Source organism: Papio anubis, chromosome 13, assembly GCF_008728515.1.
Source record: "Papio anubis isolate 15944 chromosome 13, Panubis1.0, whole genome shotgun sequence".
NCBI lineage: Eukaryota > Metazoa > Chordata > Mammalia > Primates > Cercopithecidae > Papio > Papio anubis.
In genome coordinates this window covers 97,002,535-97,026,474 of record NC_044988.1, presented here as the reverse complement: position 1 = coordinate 97,026,474, position 23,940 = coordinate 97,002,535, and positions in this window count along the sequence as shown.

The window sequence follows — 23,940 nt, the reverse complement described above, 5'->3', positions numbered from 1 at the left end:
CCTCTCTGATGCTCTGTCTCCTTTTTTATTTTTATTTTTATTTTTGAGATGGAGTTTCTCTCTTGTTGCCCAGGCTGGAGTGCAATGGCGTGATCCCAGCTTACTGCAACCTCCGCCTCCCAGGTTTAAGCAATTCTCCTGTTTCAGCCTCCTGAGTAGCTGGGTTACAGGCATGCGCCACCACACCCAGCTAACTTTGTATTTTTAGTAGAGATGGGGTTTCACCATGTTGATCAGGCCGGATGGTCTTGAACTCCTGACCTCAGGTAATCCACCTGCCTCCACCTCCCAAAGTGCTGGGATTACAGGCATGAGCCACCATGCCCGGCCAATGCTCTATCTCCTTAACCCTCAAATTCTTCCCTCACTTCCTTCCAGGCTATAACCCTTCCCCCACCTGTTAATACATCCCCTATGAATACATCCTAGCCAAGTCCTGGGTACATGGAGGAGATGTTTAGGCAGGTGTTTAATACACAAAACAAAAATAAGGGCAGGGGGAAGAAAAGGAAAACCAAACCAAACAAAAAATCGCAGCTATTTTGCTGAATGGATCCCCAACCATCTGAAAAGATCTGGGCGAGGCATGGTGGTTCACATCTGTAGTCCCAGCACTTTGGGAGGTCAAGGCGGGAGGATTACTTGAGGCCAGGAGTTGGAGACCAGCCTGCACAATATAATGACATAGAGACCATGTCTCTACATAATAAAAATAAAAAATTGATGGGGCGTGGTGGTGGGAGCCTGTAGTCCCAGCTACTTGGGAGGCTGAGGCAGGAGGATTGCTTGAGCCCAGGAGTTTGGGGGCTCAAGGCTGCAGTGAGCTATGATGCCACTGCACTCCAGTCCAGGTACAGAGTGAGATGCTGTCTTTAAAAAAAAAAAACAAAGGCCAGGCACAGTGGCTCACACCTGTAATCCCAGCACTTTGGGAAGTCGAGGCAGGTGGATCACCCAAGGTCAGGAGTTCAAGACCATCCAGCCTGATCAACATGGTGAAACCCCGTCTCTACTAAAAATACAAAAAGTATCCAGGCGTGGTGGCACAAACCCGTAATCCCAGCTACTTGGGAGGCGGAGGTAGGAGAATCGCTTGAACCTGGGAGGCGGAGGTTGCAGTGAGCTGAGATCGCGCCACTGCACTTCAGCCTGGGCGACAAAAACAAAACTCCGCCTTAAAACAAACAAACAAACAAACAAACCAGCTTTAAGTCACAATTACACAACTTAAGCTAAACAAAATAAAAATGAAGACATCTGTTTGTGACATCCCACCCTGGAGCCTAAGGACACTGCTTCCTTCCAAGGCAACGAGTGCAGGAACCTAAGTGTTGTTTTGGCATATTTAGAAGCAGTTCTCCAGCCAGACACAGTGGCTCATGCCTGTAATCCCAACACACTGGGAGGCCAAGGCAGGCGGATTGCTTGAGCCCAGGAGCTTGAGACCAGCCTGGGCAACATGATGAAACCCTGGCTGTACAAAAACAAGACAAAATGAAAACTAGCCAGGCGTGGCAGTGCTAGAGTCCCAGCTACTCAGGAGGCTGAGGTGGGAGGGTCATTTCAGCCTGGGTATGTGGTAGCTGCAGTGAGCTATGATGAAGCCACTGCACTCTAGCCTGCATGGCAGAGCGAGACCCGGTCTCAAAAAGAACAAAAAAGAGAGAAAAGAAAAAGAAGCAGTTCTGTGCCCTGTTTCACTGAAAGGCTACAAACATAGCCTACCCCCACCCCCACCGCCCTGACACACCCCCAGTCTTTCTGCTGGCAGGTCCCATGGAGGAGGAGGAGGACTGAAGGGCATTGTGTTTTATGTTCTGGGGTTATAGCTTACATTTTTTCCCCCTGGCGTTTTCTTCAGTTGTGTGTGTGTATATATGTGTGTGTGTGTGTGTGTGTGTGTGTGTATATATGTATACATATATTATTTTATATACGTGTATATATATATACACACATACGTGTGTGTGTGTGTGTGTGTGTGTGTGTGTATATATATATATATATATTTTTTTTTTTTTTTTGAGACGGAGTCTCGCTCTGTCGCCCAGCCTGGAGTGCAGTGGCCGGATCTCAGCTCACTGCAAGCTCCGCCTCCTGGGTTTACGCCATTCTCCTGCCTCAGCCTCCCGAGTAGCTGGGACTACAGGCACTCGCCATCTCGCCCGGCTAGTTTTTTGTATTTTTTAGTAGAGACGGGGTTTCACCGTGTTAGCCAGGATGGTCTCGATCTCCTGACCTCGTGATCCGACCGTCTCGGCCTCCCAAAGTGCTGGGATTACAGGCTTGAGCCACCGCGCCCGGCCTATATATATATATTTTTTTAAGCGGACCTCTTTACCCTGAAGATGAGTCTTGGGCCATTTGCTCTCTTGGTATGAGATCCCCTACTATCAATACTGCTGGCCCCAATTTCTTTTTTTTGAGACAGACTCTCACTCTGTCACCCAGGCTAGAGTGCAGTGGTATGATGTCGGCTCACTGTGGCCTCTGCCTCCTGGGTTCTAGCGATTCTCCTGCCTCAGCCTCCTGAGTAGCTGGGACTACAGGCATGCACCACCACACCCAGCTAATTTTTGTATTTTTAGTGGAGATGAGGTTTCACCATGTTGGCCAGGCTGGTCTCAAACTCCTGACCTCAAGTGATCTGCCTGCCTCAGCCTCCCAAAGTGCTGGGATTACATGCATGAACCACCGAGCCGGGCCTGGCCCAACTTTTGACCGTCATTATGCTGAGTGTCTGTCTTTCTCTCTGAGAAACAGGATCAAGTCCTCTGATAGTGCTATGTCCATCAGCATTCCTAATTCCTGGGTTTTCCGCCCGACTGCAGGAGAAATCCTGCCATGATATAATTGGACCACAGTGGGGTTGGGTTCTATGCAGTTTTTTCCCTCACATTTTAATACACAAGTAATAATGGTATACCTGTGTTTTAAAAAATCTCAAAAAGGAGGCTGGGCATGGTGGCTCACGCCTGTAATCCCAGCACTTTGGGAGGCCGAGGTGGGCGGATCATGACGTCAGGTGTTCGAGACCAGCCTGACCAATATGGTGAAACCCCATCTGTACTAAATATACAAAAATCAGCCGGGTGTGGTGATGCGTGCCTGTAATCCCAGCTACTCAGGAGGCTGAGGCAGGAGAATCGCTTGAACCCGGGAGGCAGAGGTTGCAGTGAGCCGAGATCACACCACTACACTCCAGCCTGGGCAACAAAGCAAGACTCTGTCTCAAAAAAAAAAAAAAGAAAAAACAAATCTTAAAAAGGAAATGAAAAGAATTCTTCATACTAAAACTTGTGGGACACAGTTAAAGCAGTACTCAGATGAAAATTGACAGCCTTAAATACTTTCATTTTTAATAAAAGACCAAAAATAAATGAACCTGCCAGGCGTGGTGGCTCACACCTGTAATCGCAGCACTTTGGGAGGCCGAGGGGGGTGGATCATGAGGTCAGGAGATCGAGACCACGGTGAAACCCCGTCTCTACTAAAAATACAAAAAATTAGCCAGGTGCGATGGCGTGCGCCTGTAGTTCCAGCTGCTCGGGAGGCTGAGGCAAGAGAATGGCATGAACCCAGGAGGCGGAGCTTGCAGTGAGCCGAGATCGCACCACTGCACTCCAGCCTGGGTGACAGAGCGAGACTCCGTCTCAAAATAAAAAAATAAATAAATAAATAAATAAATAAATAAATAAATAAATAAATAATAAATGAACCAAGTATTCAGCCTATGAAATTAGAAAAACAGCAATAAAATAAAAGAAGAGGGAAAAATAAAATGAAGCCTGACATTAATTAAATAGAAAAAGGACACTAAAAGAATAAATAAATGGGCCAGGTGTGGTGGCTCATGCCTGTAATCCCAGCATTTTGGGAGGCTGAGGTGAGTGGATCGCTTGAGGTCAGAGTTCAAGACCAGCCTGGCCAACATGGCAAAACCCTGTCTCTACTAAAAATACGAAATTAGCCAGGTGTAATGATGCCTACACCTGTAATCCCAGCTACTTGGGAGGCTGAGGCAGGAGAATCACTTGAACCCAGGAGGCACAGGTTGCAGTTAGCCATGATTGTGCCAAGCACTCCAGTCTGGGTGACAGAGTGGGACTCTGTCTCAGAACAAGAAAAAAGGTCAGGCGTGGTGGCTCACGCCTGTAATCCCAGAACTTTGGGAGGCCAAGGCAGGCAGATCACTCCACGTCAGGAGTTCAAGACCAGCCTGACCAACATGATGAAACCTCTGACTCTACTGAAAATTCAAAAATTAATTGGGTGTGGTGACTGGTGCCTGTAATCAAGCTTCTAGGGAGGCTGAGGCAGGAGAATCACTTGAACCCGGGAGGTGGAAGTTGCAATGAGCCAAGATAGTGCTACTACACTCCAACGTGGGTGACAGAGTGAAACTCCATCTCAGGAAAAAAAAAAAAGGAAAAGAAAAAAAAAAAAAAAAGGATTGCGTAGATTCCCCCATCTCCTCCTTCCCCTATGAAGAAGGATATTTAAGTGTCTGTACCTCATGGGCTATTAGGTGGGCCTTCTGCAATTCCCCTGTGCTTTGCACATTAATACAATTGTATGCTTTTCTCTCCCATTCATCTTTCTATCACAAGTTCACTTCAGCTAACTTTCACCCCTACAAGAACCATCACATGCCCCACGATGTGGCATGAATAATAAGGATGAATGAGGACTCAGGGCTGGGATGTTCCAGCTAGAAATGAAATTTGCGGGCAGGAAAACAGAGACCCAGAGAGGGAAAGAATCTTCTCCGAGATCTCAGAATGACCATCTGTCACAGAACGACCGTCCAGTCAGAAGAGAATCTACTTTAATTCCACAGACCTGGAAAACGAACCCAGCGGGAGACTATTTCCCAGAATCAGGCGCCACCTGCAGATTGTCAGGAGAAACAGCAGGAGCCTGAGCGGGGAATCGTTTTTTTTTTTTTTCCCCGCATCAGGCTCCGATATAGCTCAGCACAGCACTGTTACTAATCTTGGTTTGGGTTAAAATTTTGACATTTTGTCCATCATGGAATTTTTTTTTTTTTTTTTTTTTTTTTTTGAGACGGAGTCTCGCTCTGTCGCCCAGGCTGGAGTGCAGTGGCCGAATCTCAGCTCACTGCAAGCTCCGCCTCCCAGGTTTATGCCATTCTCCTGCCTCAGCCTCCCGAGTAGCTGGGACTACAGGCACCCGCCACCTCGCCCGGCTAGTTTTTTTTGTATTTTTTAGTAGAGACGGGGTTTCACCGTGCTAGCCAGGATGGTCTCGATCTCCTGACCTCGTGATCCGCCCGTCTCGGCCTCCCAAAGTGCTGGGATTACAGGCTTGAGCCACCGCGCCCGGCCCATCATGGAATTTTTTTGCATTAATTTTTATTTTTATTTTTTCTTTTTGAGACGGAGTTTCGCTCTGCTGCCAGGATGGTGTGCCAGTCGTGCAATTTCAGTTCACTGCACCCTCCACTTCGCAGGTTCAAGTGTTTCTCCTGCCTCAGCCTCCCCAGTAGCTGGGACTACAGGCGCGTGCCACCACGCCCAGCTGATCTTTGTATTTTTAGTAGAGACAGGGTTTCACCATGTTGGCCAGGATAGTCTCGATCTCTTGACCTCGTGATCTGCCCGCCTGAGTCTCCCAAAGTGCTGGGATTACAGGCGTGAGTCACTGTGCCCGGCCTAATTTTGAATTTTAAACAATTATTTGTCTCGACTACTGAGGTTTTTGGTACCCCCTAAAATTTTACACCCTAAATTTTGAGTACTTCACTCACTTCCCATTCTGCAACTTGCCAAAACTTGGAATCTTCATCCCCCATCCCAGTACTGCCATCTCACCAGAGGACCTCACCTCTTCCATAAGAGTACAGACAAAAACACAAGCCCAGCTGCTGTCCTTCATCTCCCTCCCCGCCTCCACTCCCTCCTCTCTCCTTCCCCATCCCTCCCCTCCATCCCTCCTTCTCTCCTCCCTCCCTTTCTCCCTTCCTTCCTTCCTTCCTGGCAGGCAGCTATGTTAAACATTCAGGTAGTATATCTGCCCTTAGACAGCTGTTAAGTAAGGAGACACCTGCAAATGCAATAAAGAGTTACAAGGGCCGGGTGCGGTGGCTCACGCCTGTAATCCCAGCACTTTAGGAGGCCGAGGCGGGCGGATTACGAGGTCAGGAGATCGAGACCATCCTGGCTAACACAGTGAAACCCCGTCTCTACTAAAGAATACAAAAAATTAGCTGGGCGTAGTGGCGAGCGCCTATAGTCCCAGTTACTTGGGAGGCTGAGGCAGGAGAATGGCATGAACCCAGGAGGCGGAGGTTGCAGTGAGCCGAGATTGCGCCACTGCACTCCAGCCTGGGTGACAGAGCAAGACTCCGTCTCAAAAAAAAAAAAAGAAAAAAAAAGAGTTACAAGAGGTTTAAATGGCCAAGGGAAGGATTATATCTGGGATTATGGGAGGGAAAGAGCCTGGATGGGCTTCAGCCCAGTGCCCATGTATACCTGCTGCTTTATTCATGTTTGAAACACAGTAAGTTATCTAGCACTTGCTATGTGCCTGGACAGAGTGTTCTATAAGCATGAGCTCATCCGATCAACAGACACCCCTGTGATAGAGACACCACTTTTACCTTCATATACAAATGAGGAAACAGAGCTCAGAGACGTTAAGTCATTCACTCAAAGTCCCTCAGCTGGTAAGTGGCAGAGCAATGATTTAATCTGAGGTCTGCCTGACTCAAAGCCCATTGTCGTCATCATTAGGCCATATGCATTCATTCAACAAATATTTCTGCATGCCTACTACGTGCCAGGACCTGTTCTAGGTGCTGGGGATATGGCCATGAAGAAAATGGCTAAAGATTTATCTCCCATGCAGCATTCATTCTGGCAAGGGAGGACCAGCAATAAAAAACATAATTTCAGATAGAAGAAAAAGAGTTATGAAAAAAACAAAGCAGGCCGGGCATAGTGGCTCATGCCTGTAATCCCAGCACTTTGGGGAGGCTGAGGTGGGAGGATCACTTGAGGTCAGGAGTTCGAGACCAGCCTGGCCAATATGGTGAAACCCTATCTCTACTAAAAAAAATAAAACACACACACACACACACAAAAAAAAATTAGCCAGGCATGGTGGCATGCACCTGTAATCCCAGCTACTCAGGAGGCTGAGTCAGGAGGATGGTTTGAGCCCAGGAGGTGGAGGTTGCAGTGAGCCAAGATTGTGCCACTGTACTCCAGCCTGGGTGACAGAGCTAAACTCTGTCTCATAAATAAATAAATAAATAAATAAAGCAGGGGGTAATGGGAGAGAATAAGTGGGTGGTCAGGAAGGCTCTCTGAAGAGGGACATTTAAGATGACACGTGAATACTAAGGAATCTGCCAAGTGGCTATTGAGAGGAGTGTCCCAGGCAGAGGGAACAGGGAGTGCAAAGGCCCTGGGGTAGGAGCAAGCTGGGCACGTTTGTGGAACCAACAGAAGGTTGATGTGGCTGGAACACAGTGAACAAAGAGGAGGGAGGGAGGCAAGGAGGTCTAGGGCCATGGCAGTCACACAGGGCTTAATAGGCCATGAGGAGGTTAGATTTCATCCTGAAAGCAATGGGAAGCCATTGGAGGGATTTAAGCAGGAAGGTGATGGGATGTGATTAACGTTTGTAAAACATCACTCTAGTCTACAGGTTTTCAACCTTAGTACTACTGACATTTTGGTCCAGATATTCTTGGTTGTCCAGGGGACTGTGCTGTGTACTATAGGGCATCTAGCAGCATCTCTAGCCTCCACCCACTAGATGCCAGTAATACAACCACAGTTGTGACACCCAAAGTGTCTCCGGGCATACCAAATGTCCCCTGGAGGGAAAACTTGCCTCCAGCCGAGAGCCACTACTGTACTCATAAAAGTAAAGAAGGGCTGTGGAAGTGTTCCTGATTGATGGAGCCTACAAGACAGGACAACTAAACGCAGTATCTAATCTTAGACTAACTAGATCCTGCACTATGAGGGCATTATTGAGTCAATTACTAAAATAAGATTATGGGCTGGGCGCAGTGGTTCACACCTGTAATCCCGACACTTTCGGAGGTCAAGGTAGGAGAATCGCTTGAGCCTAGGTGTTTGAGACCAGCCTGGCCAACATGGTGAAACCCCGTCTCTACAAAATATACAAAAATTAGGCAGGGCGTGGTGGTTCACGCCTGTAATCCCAGCACTTTGGGAGGCTGAGGCAGGTGGATCACCTGAGGTCAGGAGTTTGAGACCAGCCTGGCCAACATGGTGAAATCCGTCTTTACTAAATATACAAAAATTAGCTTGAGTTGATGGCATGTGCCTGTAATCCCAGTTACTTCGGAGACTCTGAGGCAGGAGAATCACTTGAACCTGGGAGGCGGAGGTTGCAGTGAACTGAGATCTCGCCACTGCACTCCCGCCTGGGTGACAGAGCGAGACTCTGCCTCAAAAAAAAAAAAAAAAAGAAAAAAGAAAAGAAATGAGAAGACAGAGGGGGCTCGAGGGTGAGCCCACACTAAACACCTGGGTGGGGATGCTGGTGACAGACATGGGGAGGTCTAGGGGAGAAGCAGGACCTGTCCCCATTTCACACGGCCGGAGCCTGGAATTCCTGCCACAGCTGTGTCCAGCCACCACCAGAGGGCAATGGGGCCCTTGATGACCAAAGAGCCAGCCTGAATCCTGGAGCAGGGTGAGGGTGAACAATCCACCTGCAGGCCCAGGGAGCAGGTGGGGATCTGGGGGTGCCTCGGTGGCCTCTGAGCCACCAGGACGCTGTGCTCCTTGTAGCGCAATCTTGTGGGAGGGGAAGGGAAAGAAATTAAATCCTAAAACCCTAGAATCTGAAAACTGTCACTCTAGCCATTCCAGTGTTTCCCTGAGGACAGAGGCAGACTCCGTAAGATGGTCCTGGGGTCCTAGGGCCTTGCTGCCGGCCCTCGCCTGCCTCCACTTGACCCCAGCACCCTGGAGAGGGACTGGGCTCCCTAAGAAGGCACTGTACACATGCACGCACGCACGCACACACTCTCTTCAGCTGACGCTCTCTCCTCCCCCAGGCTTCCTACACATCCTTCAGGGGTCCTTCCTCTAAGACCCTTTCCCGACTCAGGCCCTGGGTCAGGGCTATTCCCCCTACTTCTCCCATCACACCCCTCTTTTCCTAAATGTTAGTAGTCAGTCTACCTGGCTGGCTCCTCAGCTCATCTGTGGCTCTGAAGGCTCAAAGAATATTTGTTGAATGAATGAAAGAATGAGTGAAGGCCTGGTGCTGTGGTTCATGCCTGTAATCATAGCACTCTGGGAGCCCGAGGCATGGGGATCGCTTGAGGCCAGGAGTTCGAGACCAGGCTGGGTAACATAGTGATACCCCATCTCTACAGAAATAAAAAGTAAAATTAGCTGGGTAGTGGTGTGCACCTGTAGTCCTAGCTACTCAGGAGGCTGGGAGCAGGAGGATCACTTGAGCCCAGGAGTTGAAGTTTACAGTGAGCTATGATTGCACCACTGCTCTCCAGCCTAGGGGACAGAGCAATACCCTGTCTCTAAAAACAAAAATAAGAAAAGAAACAGTGAGTGAATCTAAGATTGCAAGAAGAAAACACCTCAGGCCGGGCACGGTGGCTCACGCCTGTAATCCCAGCACTTTGGGAGGCTGAGGCAGGCGGATCACGAGGTCAGGAGATCGAGACCATCCTGGCTAACGTGGTGAAACCCCGTCTCTACTAAAAGTACAAAAACTTAGCCAGGCGTGGTGGCAGGCACCTATAGTCCCAGCTACTCAGGAGGCTGAGGCAGGAGAATGGCATGAACATGGGAGGCGGAACTTGCAGTGAGCTGAGATCGTGCCACTGCACTCCAACCTGGGCAACAGTGCAAGACTCCAACTCAAAAAAAAAAAAAAAAAAATAGAGAATATCTCAGTTCATCAACCTGTGGTTTTGATGTCAGAAACCTGAGTTCAAGTGATGGCATTGCCACTTGTGAGTTGTGTGACCTTGGCAACTGTCTTAACCTTTCTAAGCTCCAATTGTCTCATCCAGTTACTATAGTTATCGAACAGTTTCAGTGATAAAATGCATGTCAATCTCTTTGCTCAAAATCTCCATATAGTATACGCTCAATAAAAGCAACACAGGGGCAGGGCACAGGGGCTCACGCCTGTAGTCCCAGTATTTTGGAAGACTGAGGTGGGAGGATTGTTTGAGCTCAGGAGTTCAAGACCAGCCTGGGCAACAAAGCGAGACCTCATCTCTATTTAAAAATGAAAATAAAAAACAAGAGGTTTTCATTGTGTGTGTGTGGTTACAAAAATGTAAGCTCTGTGTGTGTGTGTGTGTGTATGCAATAATATCTGTTTTTGTCGAAAAATAAAAATGTCTATATAATAAACCAATAACCAAATTATTGTTAGCTAATGCCAATGAGTGAAATTGGAGGAATAAGGTAAAAATGTTTCTATTGTACTTTATAGATTTCTGTAGTTAGAATTCTTTTCTTTCTTTCTTTCTTTCTTTCTTTCTTTCTTTCTTTCTTTTTTTTTTTTTTGATATAGTATCTCGCTCTGTTGCCAGGCTGGACTGCAGTGGTGCGATTTTGGCTCACTGTAACCTCCGCCTCCTGGGTTCAAGCGATTCTCCCGCCTCAGCCTCCTGAGTAGCTGGGAGTACAGGTGCGTGCCACTATGCCTAGCTAATTTTTGTATTTTTAGTAGAGATGGGGTTTCACCGTGTTGGCCAGGCTGGTCTCGATCTCTTGACCTTGTGATCCATCTGCCTTGGCCTCCCAAAGTGCTGGGATTACAGGTGTGAGCCACCGCGCCCAGCCGATGTCTTAATGTCTAACATTAAGCATGTTTTACTTTTTTTTTTTTTTTAAGATAGGATCTCACTGTCACCCAGGTTGGAGTGCAGTGGCGTGACCATGGCTCACAGCAGCCTTGAACTCCTGGGTTCAAGTAATTCTCCCACCTCAGCCTCCTGAGTAGCTGGGACTACAGGTGCCACCACACCAGGCTAATTTTTTTTTGTTTTAATGTAGAGGTGGGATCTTGCCCAGGCTTGTGTTAAACACTGGCCTCTTCCCAAAACATTGGGATTACAAGCATGCACAGCATGTTTTACTTTTTAAATAAATAACAGAAAGCTTAAACTTTTTTTTTTTTTTGAGACTGAGTCTTGCTCTTGCTCTGTTGCCCAGGCTGGAGTGCAGTGGCACGATCTCAGCTCAATGCAAGCTCCCATGTTCACACCATTCTCTTGCCTCAGCCTCCGAAGTAGCTGGGACTACAGGCGCCTGCCACCACAGCCGGCTAATTTTTTGTATTTTTTTTTAGTAGAGACGGGGATTCACCACGTTAGCCAGGATGGTCTCAATCCCCTGACCTTGTGAACCACCTGCCTCAGCCTCCCAAAGTGCTGGGATTACAGGCGTGAGCCACCACGCCTGGCCCAGAAAGCTTAAGTTTTTTTTAAGTATAGTAAGTATATGAAACAACAGTCTACAACATTAGTCATTAGTCATAAGGGAAATGCAAAACAAAACCACCATGAAATGCCACTGCTCATCACCAGAAAGGTTAAAATTAAAGGTCTGACAATACGAAATGTTGGCAAGAATGTGGAGCAACCGGAACTCTCGTCCATTGTTTGTGAGGGTGTAAAGTGGTAGAAACATTTTGAAAAAGTGTTTGACAGTTTCTAGTAATAAGAACACTTCCTCTATGAACCAGAAATTCCACTCCTGGCTATTTACCCAGGAGAATGAAAATATGTGTCCATAAAAAGACTTGTATACAAATGTTCATAGCGTCTTTATTTATAATAGCCAAAACTGGAAGTAAGCCAAGCGTCCATCAGAAGGGGAATGGGTAAACATCTTGTGGTGGATCTGTACAGTGGAACACTAAACAGCAATAAAACAAATAAACTACGGATACAGGCAACAACACGGGTCAATCACAGACACATAGTGTGATGCAAAAAAAGCTAGACACAAAAAAAATAGATTGCATTGTTCTTTTTTTAAAATTTTTTTTGAGATGGAGTTTCGCTCTTGTTGCCCAGGCTAGAGTGCAATGGGGCAATTTTGGCTCACTTCAACCTCTGCCTCCCAGGGTCAAGTGATTCTCCTGCCTCAGCCTCCAGAGTAACTGGGATTATAGGCATGTGCCACCATGCCTGGCTAATTTTTGTATTTTTAGTTGAGGTGGGTTTTCACCATGTTGGCCAGGCTGGTCTCGAACTCTTGACCTCAGGTGATCCACCCACCTCAGCCTCCCAAAGTGCTCAGATTACAGGTATGAGCCACTGCACCTGGACTGCGTTGTTCTTTAATTCCATTTTTTTCCATAAGAAATCATATGCCAGGAGTTTAATTGCATTTATATGAAGTTATTGGCTGGGCATGGTGGCTGGTACCTATAATTCCAGCACTTTGGGAGGCCAAGGCAGGAGGATTGCTTGAGCCCAGGAGTTCAAGACTGGGCAACATAGTGAGACCCTGTCTGTACAAAAAATAAAAAAATTAGCAGGGCATGTTGGTGCATGACTGTAGTCCCAGCTACTCAGGAGGCTGAGAGGATGGGAGGATTGCTTGAGTCCGGGAGGACAGAGGTGGGAAGATCGCTCAAACCGGGGAGGCTGAGACTGCAGTGAACCATGATTGTGCCACTGCACTCCAACCTGGGTGACAGAGTGAGACCCTGTCTAAAAATAATAATAATAATATGTATGAAATTCTATAAACTTAATATAAATGGAATTAAACTGACTTATTGTGATAAAAGTGAAAATAGCTGAAGTAATATGGCCTGAAACAGGAGAGCTTTCTGGGTCCTGGAAGCGTTTCATGTCTTGACCTAGGTGATGGTTATACACTTATACACACAGATTAAAACCTCGTCAAGCTATGCACAAATGTTCGCAGTGTTTTATTTGGGTTTTTTTTTCTGTTTATTTGTTTGTTTTTGAGATGGAGTTTTGCTCTTGTTGCTCAGGATGGAGTGCAGTGGCGCGATCTCAGCTCACCGCAACCTCCGCCTCCTGGGTTCAAGTGATTCTCCTGCCTCAGCCTTCCGAGTAGCTGGGATTACAGGCATGTGCCACCATACCCGGCTAGTTTTGTATTTTTAGGAGAGATGGGGTTTCTCCATGTTGATCAGGCTGGTCTCGAACTCCCGACTTAGGTGATCCACCTGCCTCGGCCTCCCAAAGTGCTGGGATTACAGGTGTGAGCCACTGCCCCTGGCCATTGTTTTTGTTTTTGAAATGGCATCTTGCTCTGTTGCCCAGGCTGGAGTGTAGTGGCACTATCTCCGCTCACTGCAACTTCCACCTCCTGGATTCAAGCAATTCTCCTGCCTCTGGAGAAGCTGGGACTACAGGTGCACATCACCACGCCCAGCTAATTTTTGTCTTTTTAGTAGAGATAGGGTTTCGCCATGTTGGCCAGGCTGATCTCAAACTTCTGACCTCAAGTGATCTGCCGGCCCTGGCCTTCCAAAGTGCTGGGATTACAGGCATGAGCCACTGAGCCCAGCCATAATGACGAGTTTTTTTAAAAAGCTAAACAAAAAAGAGTAATACTATATTATTCAATTTCTATAAAATTCTAGAAAATAGCAGCTAATCTATAGTGATGGAAATCAGAACAGTGGTTGCCTGAGGGAGGGAGAAAGGGATTACATGGGGAGAGAGGGAGGGAGGGATTACATGGGGAGAGAGGGAGGGAGGGATTACATGGGGAGAGAGGGAGCGAGGGATTACATGGGAGAGAGGAGGGAGGGATTACATGGGGAGAGAGGGAGGGAGGGATTACATGGGGAGAGAGGGAGCGAGGGATTACATGGGTCGAGAGGAAACTTTTGGGGTGATGCATATATTCATTATCTTGACTGTGGTGGTGGTTCTATGGATGGGCACATCTGCCCCAAATCATCAAATTGTCTTTTTTTTTTTTTTGAGAAGGAGTCTCGCTCTGTTGCCCAGGCTGGAGTGCAATGGCACAATCTCTGCTCACTGCAACCTCCACCTCCCGGGTTCAAGAGATTCTCCTGCCTCAGCCTCCTGAGTAGCTGGGATTACAGGCACGTGTCATCATGCCTGGCTAATTTTTGTATTTTTAGTAAAGATGGGGTTTCACCATGTTGACCAGGCTGGTCTCGAACTCCCGACCTCAGGTGATCCACCTGCCTTGGCCTCCCAAAGTGTTGGGATTACAGGTATGAGCTACCGTACCTGGCCAAATTGTACATTTTGAATGCATGCAGGTTATCCTTCACTTATACTTCCATAAAGCTGCCAATACATATTTTTAAAACTCATTGCGACTGGTGCATTTGATATATGTAAATCAGGCTTCAACAAGCAGAAGAAAAAGAAAGGAAGAAGCTGTACTTGTACTGCTAAGCCTGTTTCCCAGGCTGCACTTCTAGCCTTGCCCAGGCCCCACAGGATCCTTCTTCGTCACTCAGAGAACCCCCCAGAGAATTTCTACAAATCAGCGCCTGGCAGCCCGGCTGGTGCACCTGGCACACACAGCTACCTTCCCAGTGAGTCTGTTCTGTCTCCGATGGCCTAATTCAAACACCTCCTCCTCCAGGAAGCCATCAGGCCTCGTGCCACACCCTCCTTGCTGGTTCAAACCTCTATCATGGCCCCATCCACCTTGTAACATTGGAATAGGAATGCAGTGCAGGCCGGGCTTGGGGGCACACACCTGTAATCCCAGCACTTTAGGAGGCTGAGGTAGGCAGATGGCTCAAGTCTAGGAGTTCAAGACCAGCCTGGGCAATTATATCTCTTAAAGAAAAAAATAAAGAAAGAAAGAATAGATGTAGAGACCCTTCCCATCTTTCACACTAGACGCTGACAATCATCACGAGAGAGGGTAACTGCCATTTGATGAGTGGGCCAGGTGCCATCTGTGGATGCCCTCATTGCCAGCCTACAACAACCAGAAGAATGGAAATTACTGGCTCCATTTTACAAAAAAAGGATGCCCAGAGTGGTGAGAGCCAATTCGAGGCCTCACAGCTGTAATGAAGTTGAGGAACTTCCACTCGCCACTGCCGACTCACCCTGAGGGTGGCCAGAAGCTTCCCTGGATGGGCAGAGAGGAAGGACTTTGCATCTTCAAAACTCTTCAGAGTTATGCAGAGATACCTGACAGGGAGGAAGGGGAGTTACTTTAAGGTAAAAGACATTCCCTTGAAGATTTCCAAAGCAGGACATCCTTAGAGAAAGTAGGTAGCACAGGTAGAAAACCAGGCTCGGCCGAGTGTGGTGGCTCACACCTGTAATCTCAGCAATTCGGGAGGCCAAGGTGGGTGGATCACTGGAGGCCAGGAGTTCAAGACCAGTCTGGCCAACATGGTGAAACCCCATATCTACTAAAAATACAATACCCGGGTGTAGTGACATGTGCCTGTAATCCCAGCTACTCAGGAGGCTGAGGCAGGAGAATCACTTGAACCCAGGAAGTGGAGGTTACAATGAGCTGAGATCGCACCATTGGACTCCAGCTGTGGCTCCATCTCAAACAAAAACAAAAACAAACAAAAAAACCCACTTAGAACACTGGGAAGAATTTCAGAAGGTCACGGTTGTTATGATCCTCTCCATGATGTAACTGGACAGCAGAGGGGTCTCAGGCCTGAATTTGGGAGTAGAGGGAATATTTCATCCCTTGGCAGGACCAGCCACCTTGACAGGACACCTAGCATCCCTGGATTTCAGACACTAAATGCCAATAACCCTCCCCCTGCCCACACTCCCCCCGCAACCCCCGTCTCACAAACATCAGACATAGTGGCAATGAAACACCTCCGTAGACACTTTTCCAAATGTCCCCTAGGAGGCGGCACCACCCCTGCCTCCTCACTCAGGGCTCTCTGCACAAATGCGTCCGGTGATGGGGGCTGAATCCAGCCCTCACTGCATTTGCCAAGCCAGCTGGGGCCCTGGCACAAGATAGTCCCAGCCTGTTTTCACCGACTTTGCTAATTCTCACAGAGGCACCATGTGGGGTGGGAAGGCCCGGTCCTCGTAACCTCCCTGCTCCCAGGTCCCTGATCAGTCCTTAACACACAGTGGTCCTTGCTCACCTGCGGCCCAGCTCTGGGCTATCTCCATAGCATCCTTTGCCCTGCCTCCCTCCCATCTTCCTCTGGGCCTTCTCTCTGCTCCTATCCAGGGAACCATCCTCTCAGGAGCACAGGAGCCAGCTCTCGGCCCTCCTCTCCCGGGCACTCTCGGTACTCAGGAAATATGTTCTGAATTCAGGATTATCCTCGTTCTACTGAGAAGACCTGGAGGACAGAAATCAGCAAGACCTAAAGGGGAGAGGAAGGAGGGCCAGGCTGGGGCGGAGGGGCCCCACCCCGGAGCCCAGGCGCAGCCTCACCACAAGCTGAGTCACAGAAGGCTCAGAGCGCTGCGAGGGCCCAATCGGCACTGCCATCCTGCCCAGGCTCTGAGTCACCAGCTGGTGAGGGGCAGCTGCAGCCCAGCAGGAAACAAAGTCTAGCATGGAAGAGGTGGGAGGGAGGTGGTGGGGCCCGAAACCCCACTCGGCTCGCCTTAGAGGAACTGGGAGTGACTGTCCGGCACTGGCTCAGCAGCAAACAGCTCTCAAGGACGTGCTAGGAGTCAGGAACTGGGCCAGCTCCAGTCCCCTTCTTCTGGGGCTCTCACTTTGGAGGACGGGGTGGATGGGAGGTAAGATTTGTGCACAAGTGCCCAGGACACACAAGGCACACGGGGTTCTTTTTTTTTTTTTTTTAGAGATGGGGTTTTGCTCTGTCACTCAGGCTGGCATGCAGCGGAATGATCATAGCTCAATGCAGCCTCAAACTCCTGGGCTCAAGGGATCCTCACTCCTTGACCTCCCAAAACATCAGAGGCTTGAGCCACTACAAGGGGTTCTTTTTCTTTTTCTTTTCTTTTCTTCCTTTTTTTTTTTTCAGACGGAGTTTCACTCTTGTCACCCAGGCTGGAGTGCAATGGCGAGATCTCGGCTCACTGCAACCTCTGCATCCCGGGTTCAAGTGATTCTCCTGCCTCAGCCTCCCAAGCAGCTGGGATGACAGGGGCCCACCACCATGCCCAGCTAATTTTTTTGTATTTTTAGTAGAAACGATGTTTCACCATGTTGGCCAGGCTGTTCTTGAACTCCTGAGCTCAGATGATCCACCTGCCTCGGTCTCTCAAAGCGCTGGGATTACAGGCGTAAGCCACGGCGCCTGGCCGCTTTTTTTTTTTTGAAACCAAGTCTTGCTCTGTTGCCCAGGCTGGAGTGCAGTAACTGGATCTCAGCTCACTGCATCCTCTGCCTCCCGGGTTCAAGGGATTCCTCATACCTCAGCCTCCTGGATGGGATTTCAGGCACAGGCCACCACTCCCAGCTAAATTTTTTTTTTTTTTTTTTTTAGATGGAGTCTTGCTCTGTCTCACAGGCTGGAGTGCAGTGGTGCGATCTCGGCTCACTGCAACCTCCTCCTCCCGGATTCAAGTGATTCTCCTGCTTCAGCCTCCCGAGTAGATGGGATTTCAAGCACCCGCCACCACACCCAGCTAATTTTTTTGTGTTTTTTAGTAGAGATAGGGTTTCACTCTGTTGGCCAGGGTGGTCTCGAATTCCTGACCTTGTGAGTCACCTGCCTCAGCCTCCCAAAGTGCTGAGATTACAAGCGTGAGCCACTGCAACTGGTCCAACTTTTTTTTTTTTTTTAATTAGCCAGGTGTAGTGGTGCATGCCTGTAGTCCCAGCTACTCAGGAGGCTGGGTCGGGAGGATTGTTTGAGCCCAGGAGTTTGAGGCTGCAGTGAGCCATGATCAACCCACTGTACTCCAGCCTGGGTTACAGAGCAAGAGGTCTTATCCCTGAAAAAAATAAAAATAAAAAAGATATAGCAGAGAAGCCCATTTTGTGTTTGAGAAAAAGCTGAACTTGTAGGATTGCATCTGGAGGATGGTGTGGGAAGTGTGGGGTATTGCAGCTCTAAAGCAGGCAGAGCTATGTATCAGTCTCATCCTCATCTCTTAATTTTTTTTGGGGGGGCGGGGGTGGACAGAGTCTTGCTCTGTCACCCAGGCTGGAGTACAGTGATGCAATCTTGGCTCACTGCAACCCCTGCCTCTCTGGTGCAAGTGATTCCTGTGCCTCAGCCTCCCGAGTAGCTGGGATTACGGACGTCCACCACCACGCCTGGCTAATTTTTGTATTTTTAGTAAAGACGGGGTTTCACCATGTTGGCCAGGCTGGTCTCAAACTCCCGACCTCAGGTGATCTGCCCACCTCGGCTTCCCAAAGTGTGTGAGCCACCACACCTGGCCTCATCTGTTACTTTAAAATAACAATAAATTATTTAAAAATAGAGGCTGGGCACGGTGCCTCACACCTGTAATCCCAGCACTTTGGGAGGCCGAGGCAGGTGGATCACGAGGTCAGGAGTTTGAGACTAGCCTGGTCAACATGGTGAAACCCCGTCTTTACTACAAATACAAAAATTAGCTGGACGTGGTGGCACGTGCCTGTAATCCCAGCTACTCAGGAGGCTGAGGCAGGAGAATCGCTTGAACCCAGGAGGCGGAGGTTGCAGTAAGCTGAGATGGTGCCACTGCACTCCAGCCTGGTGACAGAGCAAGACTCTTGTCTTGCAAAAAAAAAAAAAAAAATAGAGATGAGGTCTTGCTGTGTTGCCCAGGCTGCTCTCAAATTCCTGGGCTCAAGTGATCCTCCTGCCTCAACCTTCCAAAGTGTTGGGATTACGGGCGTGAGCTACCGTGACTGGTCTCATCCTCATTTCTTACTTACACCTCATAGAGCCTCAGTTTCCTCTCCTGTAAAATGGGTGTCCCCCAAATGTTGTGGTGACCATTCAATGAGGCAGAAGCTACAAAGCACTGAACTGAACACAGGAGCCTGCAATGAATGGGCGCTTCCGTTATCTTTATCATCCTGAAGTTATTTATCACTCCCCGCCTGTCTGCTGGCACTTCAGTGGCCCCATGCCTGACTTCAGTGCTGTTGGATCCAACCACAGAATTGTGACCTGGGAAGGCGGTGAGGCACCTCCTTCCTGGAAGTCTGCAAGCAAAAGCTCTGCACAGTAGCAGAGGCCCAGATGCCCTGTAGAAAGGACTTTGTATCCCATGATGTGGCATGGCCACTGCAGGCATGAGCATGTTGGTACAGGTCTATGAACAAGCCTGTGAGGTCCCAAGGACCAGGTGGGTCCCTCACTGTCACATTCCCCTCCAGTGCCCAGGATAGGGTTCTGCACAACATACGTGCTCCCTCGAGCTCCCATTACGACTGACACTAGTGATGTCATGTCGAAGGAGGACAGTCCTGGTCCTCAGAGAGAAAGATCTATTTAAACAGATAATTGCACACACACAAAATCATGTTGAATGTGCTGCTTGCCATGAAGGAGTTTAGGACACTGGGGAGGGGGTGATAATAATGGCAGGCCTGACCTAGTCGGCGGGGTGGGGTACAGAAATGTCCTCTCTGATGAAGGGTAATTATCTGAGGTTGAAGGCTGAATGCTGCTTGGTGGGGCAAGATGGGGGAAAAAAAGATTCATGTTTCACACAGCCAGACACGGTGGCTCACGCCTGTAATCCCAGCACTTTGGGAGCCAAGGCGGGTGGATCACCTGAACTCAGGAGTTTGAGACCAGCCTGATCAACATGGTGAAACCCCATCTCTACTAAAAATACCAAAATTAGCCAGGCGTGGTGGCGGGTGCCTGTAATCCCAGCTACTCAGGAGGCTGAGGCAGGAGAATCGTTGGAGCCTGGGAGGCGGAGGTTGCAATAAGCAGAGATTGCGCCACTATACTCCAGCTTGGGTGACAGAGCAAGACTGTCTCAAATAATATAATAATAAAAAAAAAAAAAAAGAGGGCCTGGCACAGTGGCTCATGCCTGTAATCCCAGCACTTTGGGAAGCCGGGGTGGGTGGATCACAAGGTCAGGAGTTCAAGACCAGCCTGGCCAAGATGGTGAAACCCTGTCTCTACTAAAAATACCAAAATTAGCCAGGCATGGTGGTGGGAACCCGTAATCCCATCTACTTGAGAGTCTGAGGCAGAGAATTGCTTGAACCCAGGAGGCCAAGGTTGCAGTGAGCTGAAATCGTGCCACTGCACTCCAGCCTGGGCGACAGAGCGAGACTCTCTCAAAAAAAGAATCCACGTTTCATAAGCCCTGAGGTGGGATGGAGCAGGGCTAGTTTGAGGATGTGAAATCTCAGTGTGGCTAGAGAATGGGGAGGGGAAGCAGGGGGAGGGGCTGGCAGGGGCCCCCAGTGCCATGTCCAGAGTCTGAATTTCTCTCCGGGACAGTGGAAGCCACAGAAGGTTAGAAGTGGGGGAACTGGCAAGCTCATATCTGTGTTTTATAACAATTCCTCTGGCTCCCAGTGAGGAATGCATGGGGGGCTGGAGGCAGCGAGGCCAGTTTCCTGGACTTGGGGTGGCAGTAGAGCTGGGGAGAGGTGACAGCTTGGCCACTGAAGGAGTGAGAGGGAGTTTAGCAGCCTGAGGCCAGCTGACAGACGGAACAGGCTATGAGCTTCGGACCTTTCTACCACCCAACAGTTAATAAAGAGAGGCGGTCTGGGCTGGGTGCCAGGGTCCCTTCTGCACAATGGGCCATGCCAACTGGGTAAACAGAGGTAGATACATGATATTCCTTAAAAACAAAATCCTGATTCATTCACACTCCTTGCTGTTTACTGGAGGTGTTTGTTTTTTTCTCCTGGTCTATTTCAGGTTTGACAGGTTTGTGGGGAGAGCAGAGCTGGGACTCCGTGCCAACTGGGAGGGAGAGGGACTCAGGGGGAGAGAAAGGGCCCCTCCTTCTTCCTACAGGACTAGGAAGGGGTCTTGGGCTGGGCTTGTGAGGAATGCTTTTGGGCAAATCGCTTTCCTTTTCTGGGTCTCGATCCAAGCTCTGGTTCTGACCGTCTGAACCCTCCCTTTCAAAGCCAAATATTATTATTCTTCACCCTTGGCTCCCTGCTTCCAAATATGCTTGAGGGTGTGGTGGGGAGGGGAGGGGCGGGGCAGCTTTGCAGGGAGGCAGTGGGCAGAAGCCACTTCCAGAGAAAGGCCTGATGAATCAGGAGCTGTAGGTGGCATTCTCTGTTCAAGAGGGTCAGGCCCAGCAGGCGGGCAGGGAGAACCTTTCCTCTCTGCTCCAGATGCAGACCATTGCCACCCTCTGTCCACAGCCCTGGCATTTTCCACCAGGTTCTGGGGCCTGAGCCAAGAAAAGGGGGTGGGAGCCGCTGGTGAATAGAGACAGCATCCAGAGTCCTAGAAAAAGGACAGATATCTCTCCGCCTTGCAGATTTCAGAAATCCTTGCTATAGAAAGAGCTCTTACAAATCAATAAGAAAAAGATAGACATTCCCCCAGAAAAGCAGCCAGAGGATATCAATTTTAAAAACCACAAATAGCCAGGCTGGATGCAGTGGCTCATACCTGTAATCCCAGCACTTTGGGAAACCGAGGCAGGCGGATCACCTGAGGTCAGGAGTTAGAGACCAGCCTGGCCAACATGGCAAAACCCCATTTCTTTTTTTTTTTTTTTTTGAGACGGAGTCTTGCTTCGTCGCCCAGGCTGGAGTGCAGTGGCGCGATCTGGGCTCACTGCAAGCTCCGCCTCCCGGGTTCACGCCATTCTCCTGCCTCAGCCTCCCGAGTAGCTGGGACTATAGGCGCCCGCCACCTCGCCCGGCTAGTTTTTTGTATTCTTTTTAGTAGAGACGGGGTTTCACTGTGTTAGCCAGGATGGTCTCGATCTCCTGACCTCATGATCCGCCCATCTCAGCCTCCCAAAGTGCTGGGATTACAGGCTTGAGCCACCGCGCCCGGCCCAAAACCCCATTTCTACTAAAAATACAAAAATTAGCTGGGCATGGTGGCAGGTGCCTATAATCCCAGCTACTCGGGAAGCTGAGGCAGAAGAATTGCTTGAACCCAGGAGGTAGAGATTGCAGTGAGCAGAGATCGTGCCACTGTACTCTAGCCTGGGCAACAAAACGAGACCCTGTCTCAAAATAAAAATAAAAATAAAAATAAAACCCACAAATGGCCACTAAATGTGTGAAAAGATTCTTCCATTTACTCAAAACTAACAAGGGGACATCAAAATGGCCTCCAGCGTAAGGGCAGGAGTTTCTAGCATTTTAGAGTTGAGAAATTCTCTGATGTCAAACTTCCTGGAATCCTTCATAGTGGTGATGACGATGTTTGTTTTTCTTTCTTTAAAAAAAAAAAAAAAAGGGCAAATAACTTCATTCCTTCCCCACCCAAAGACTGTAACTTTTTTTTATTACAAGAATTGATTTATTGACATATAGCAGAGAGAGTTGAGTATGTTTAAAGAGCTTTACAATCTTTCCACAGTGAAAAAAAAATTCTGTTCTGTATGCTCAAGTTGTCTCCCCATCTGGGGTCCCACCAGTCCATGCCAGGGCCCATCCCTCCTTCCCTGCAGGAAGTCCTAGATCAGCCATCTGGCTTGGGCCCTACAAGGACTTACCTTGCTGCCTTTTGCTCACTCATACCTTTACCTGTCACGCCTTCTCTGTGCCTGCCTGTTCCAGTGTTTGAACAAGGATTGCTGTATGCATACGATGGAATATATATATACATATATATATATATGTATAAAGAAGAGGCAAGATCTCATTCTGTCACCCAGGCTGGAGTGCAGTGGCGAGATCATAGCTCACTGCAGCCTCAAACTCCTGGGCTCAAGGTCTTCCTGCTTTGGTCTTCTAGTAGCTGGGACTACAAGCATGCACGACCATGCCCAGCTAATTTTTAAAAATTATTTATGGCCATGCCGTGGCTCAAGCCTGTAATCCCAGCACTTTGGGAGGCCGAGATGCATGATCACGAGGTCAGGAGACCTGAGACCATCCTGGCTAACACAGTGAAACCCCCGGGCTCTCTACTAAAAATACAAAAACAGTCGGCCAGGTATGCCTCTGTGAACCCAGAAGCTACTTGGGAGGCTGGAGGCAGAGAACGGCGTGAACCCGGGAGGCGGAGCTGCAAGTGAGCTGAGATCTGGCCACTGGGTGACCGAAGTTTGTAAATAGAGCCAGACTGGCCTAAAAAAAAAATTATTTACTACGGGGTCTCGCTCTGTTGTCCATGCTGGTCTCAAACTCCTGGCCTCAAGCGATCCTCCTGCCTCAGCTTCCCAAAGTGCCGGCATTACTAGTGTGAGCCACCGTGCCCAGCCTGAATATCATTAAAAAAAAAAAAAAAATCATGGCAACAATTTATTCAACTATAAAATGGGCTTTCTTGTTCCTAACCCAGAAGCTGTGAGGACGGTAGGAGGCAGAAAAGCCCTTGACGTGACACCTGTTCTATGGTCCATCTCCATAAACGGCAGCTCTTCCTGAACCTTCTTCAAGCAGGCTCCTTCTTGCCAGTCAGGTCTCAAGGCATCATCTCCTCCTCCTACCTAGACCACTTTCCTAGATGGCATCCCACCCCAACCCCACTTGTCACCCTATCCCATCTTAATGTTTATTACTCTCTGATGTCATTTTATTTACTTGTATTTTCCCCCCAGCATAAGACTATAACCTCTATGAAGACGAGGACCGTGACTTTCTTGAATACTGATATATCTCCAATACCTAGAATAGCACCCAACACATAGTAGGTGCTTTCCATATTTATTTTCTCACTTTAAAATAAATGGTGGCTCACACCTGTAATCCCAGCACTTTGGGAGGCTTAGGCGGGAGGATCCCTTGAGCCCAGGAGTTGGAGACCAGCCTGGGCAGCATGGTGAGATCCCATCTCTATGAAAAACATTTTTTAATTAGCTGGGTGGGGTAGCCCAGGGGTGAGCCTGGAGGATGCCTTGAGCCCAGGAGGCCAAGGCTGCACTGA